At 30.3% G+C, this 4,146-nt stretch overlaps 1 pseudogene; it reads right to left on the bottom strand.

Annotated features, from left to right (window-relative positions):
• Positions 1 to 3,463: 3,463 nt before the first annotated feature.
• On the bottom strand, positions 3,464 to 3,562 carry LOC133813030 (small nucleolar RNA R71; annotated as a pseudogene).
• Positions 3,563 to 4,146: the final 584 nt, after the last annotated feature.

Raw genomic sequence — 4,146 nt, 5'->3', positions numbered from 1 at the left:
ATGTATTAACTGTTAAAATTTAAGGAGTGTATCAATGATGTATTACCTCGTTCACAATCAGCTGGGAAATCTAATGGTCCACGTGAAGGTTCGCATCCTCCACCATCACCCCCATGAGATCGAGCAATAATGTCAGTCATATCTGTCAAATTAATCAATTATAACTATTGTAAAACATAATAACTAAACATTTATACTAAACACAATGATAACTCTACAAAATAGAGTTATTTTACCACATTTTTTAATACTAATTGTTGCTTAGTCTTTGAGTTTTTAAGTAACTTATTAAGTTTTTAAGTAATTTTGAATTTATTAGTCTTATTGTAATTTTATAGATTTTTATGTGTTTTTATAGATATTTTATTATAATATGTTGTCGTTTAATTATTTGAAATTAGTGTTGTTAGATTAAAAGTTAAAAATATGATTTTTTTTTTAAAATTAAATGTTATGTAAATTAAATTTTAATTAATATTTTTATGGTATATTTTATTAGTGAAAATATTTAATTTTAATTTAATTTATGATTATTTTGTAGGAAGCATGTTGCATTATTTGAAAGAAGTAAAGAAAAAAAAAAGTGAACAAATGTGGCATTTTTGAGAGAAAATAAAGCAACAATGTGGTCCTTCTCCCAGCCACCGTGGGCCGCCCAGCCCGGCCGATCACGCTGCCAGCCCTTCCTCCAGCAATTCCCAAGCCCGAAGTCCCAGGCCCAACCGTGGGCCCACCTGCCAGCCAACCCATTTGGCCCAACTCTCCCCAGCCTTCCTCCTGGGCCGCCTGCAACCACTTGGGCCTGCGCCTCCAGCTGCCTGAAGCCTCCCAGCCAGCCCACCAAGTCAACTGCCAATTTTCCTTGAGCCCATCATTTTTCCCCTTGTCCCTTTGTCCAAAATGCCAACTTTTTACCCAATTTTTCTACATATTTCACCAAGAAAATCATCATTACACCCTATACTTTACCTCTACATGTCATATTTACTTTGTTTAATTAATTTAATCAATTTAATTAATTTAAGTTGATTATTTTAATGCTCTCATTTTGGCTATAAATATGGAATTTCAAGACCATTTTTGGGGTGCTTCATTTTTGGGTAACCATCATCTTTTCTACCATTCTATCTTCCATTTTAGTGTTTTTCAAGAGCATTTTCAAGTATGTATTTTATTTATTTTGTAATTTCTATTCTAGTTATGTGCTTCTAATCTTTTTCATAAGATTATCAAGATCATGATGAAGTAACTTGTAACTAGATAATATTTATATTGTATGTTCATTTCCCTTGTAATGCAACAAAGTTTATGGATTTTTTTCTTCATATATGTCTTTCATATTTAACATCTCATATTTTGGATTGTTAGATAATATTGCACTTTGTTCTTCATTTTGCAAAACATAATATTCTTTGTGTAAGATGTGTCATTAAATTGTACACATCCAATGCTTAGAACAAAAATATTATGTTTTGCCTTATAAATAATGTTATTTGATTTTTTTTTGTTTCATTAGGTTGATTCGCATTAAATATTTTGAAATTATACTTTTTTGAAAAGTGAAGAAAAATCCTATCGTTTTAGAAATAGTTTGTGCTTAAAATTATCAATCTATTTGGAAAATGATAGTTTGACTTATTTTAACTATCACTAAAACTTGGGAATCAATATACTAATAAGTATTATTAAACTTGTATTTTGTGGATTCTAGTATCTTAATAATCTTTCTTTTACAACTTATTTTCAAATCATAATTGGTTTATTTTTATTCTTTGAAATAGCTTTACTTTAAATCTTTTATTTTATGTTCATGACATTAAATCTCATCAATTTTTGGAGCTAGGTTAGAATTTATTAAGTTTGGTTTAAAATAGTTTTTTTATTTTTATTTTAGACAACTCATTTGGGTTCAAAATCCTTGCTTACACGATCACTATTCTATATGAACAATTCGTGCGCTTGCGATATACATATTTAAAACATACCCATTTTGGATCCATCAAGTTTTTAGCGTCATTGCCGGGGAGTTGCAAGAAAAGAAACGAAATTTATCTCAAGGTTAGTGAATTCTTCTACTAGTTATTTTAATTTTTGCACTTAAAAAAAAATATATATACAAAAATATAAAAAATATATATTTATATAAAAACTAAAAAAAAAGATAAAAAGAAAAATTGGGACGGTTCTACCACCCATAAAAAAAACTTACTTATATAGTTGTATTTATTGTTTTTTTAGCTGACGGCACTTGTGCCTCCTATCAATCTATATTTTTAATTTTTATAGTTGATGGCACTTGTCACTCCTAATTCTGTTGTAACTTTGTTCCTTGTATATCTTTGTTAGTTGACGGAAATTTTGCCTCCTAACATTTGTTGTAATTTTATTTATTTATCTTGTTGTTATTTTATTATTTTTTTTTGCAAGTTACTAGTTGATGGCAATTTTTCCTTCTAGCTAGTTGATGACAATTTTGCCTCCTAGTCTTTTATCTTATGTTTTAGTTGACGGCACTTATGCCTCCTAATTTTTACCTTATTTTTGTTATGGTTGATGACATGCTATGCCTCCCTACTCTTGCCTAATTTTTAATAGTCTTATTTAATTTTACCTTATTTTTCTTTGTCTTTTATCATGTTATTGTGTAATTGTGGAAAAATACTTGAAAAAAAAGGAGAAACCTAAATCTTGTCCTTTCACCATAAGCAATTTTTACTTAAAGAAAATTTGAACAAAATTCCCAATCCGCCTCTACTAATTAACCTCGGGGAGTTGTTAATAGTGTACGAGTAAGTGGAATCAAATAGGCCTGGGGACAAGTAAATCATAAAAATTATATTGTTGTGAAATCTCTAAAAATTCTAAATATGCTCTATGGTTGCAGTTTTAACTAATCTTCCACATTGGAAAATTGTTTGTTTGAGATCATCTTTGTTGCCTTGTTTGTAAAAATTGTATGCATCATTGGAAACGTAACTCTAAAAATCGATTAGTAAAAAGACGTTTAGCTTTGTTTGAAATTGAAAGTGTTAGTAAAAATTTGAGCATCATGGAACCAATTGCTAATATTACTGGGAATCCTGTTGATGAAAATGTTGTGCTTGAAAAAACATTGCTTGAGTATTTTGTACCTATTTCATCTAATGCTCATTCATGTATTGTTCTTCCTACCACTTCTGCTACCCATTTTGAGCTTAAACCATCAATCATTCAATTGTTACCATCTTTTTATGGGTTAGATAGAGATGATCCTTACATGCATGTCAAAGATTTCTTAGAAATTTGCTCAACATTTAAATTTCAAAAAATTTCTGATGAGTCAGTCAAACTAAGAATGTTCCCTTTTTCATTAAAAGACAAATCAAAAGCTTGGTTAAATTCCCTTCCCATGGGGTCTATAACTACATGGGATCAACTTTATAATAAATTCTTGGTGAAATATTTTCCTATGTCTAAAACTGATAGTCTAAGGAGAGAAATCTCCGAGTTTTTTCAAAAAGATCATGAAGAGTTTTATGAATGTTGGGAAAGATTTATTATTAAAATGTCCTCATCATGGTTTTGAAAAATGGAGACTTGTAAAATATTTTTATGATGGTTTGACTCCCTCTAATTGTCAATTGATTCAATCTATGCATACCAGAATTTTTTTAAAATTTCAAGGACAAGAGGCTTGAGACGCCCTTGAAGATTTATCTGTCAAGTCACAACAATGGAATTATTTTGATCCTAGGTCTAGGTCAACTAATTCACCAAAAATAGGAGGAAGATATGAAGTAAAAGATGAATTAAACTTAAGAACATCCTTAGACAAATTAGCGAGAAAAGTAGAAGCTTTAGCCATAAGCGAAAATATAAATTCTCCAATACAACCAAGAAAAGATGTGTGTTCTATATGTTCTAGTCCTTGCCATAATGCCCAATCATGTCCTTCCTACCAAGAAGCCTTTTATGAGGAGGCCACTGCTCTTCATGCTTATGGAAAACCAAATGATAGCCCATTTTCATCCACTTATAATCCAAATTGGAGAAACCATCCAAACTTTTTTTGGAGACAAAACCAACCTCAAATGAATCAAGGGCACCAATGCAACACGCAAAACCAAACTCATGCCCCACAAAATCAACCATATCCTCAACAAAGGA

This window comes from Humulus lupulus, chromosome 1, assembly GCF_963169125.1.
Source record: "Humulus lupulus chromosome 1, drHumLupu1.1, whole genome shotgun sequence".
Classification (NCBI taxonomy): Eukaryota; Viridiplantae; Streptophyta; class Magnoliopsida; order Rosales; family Cannabaceae; genus Humulus; species Humulus lupulus.
This window is presented reverse-complemented; position numbering and strand designations above follow the sequence as displayed.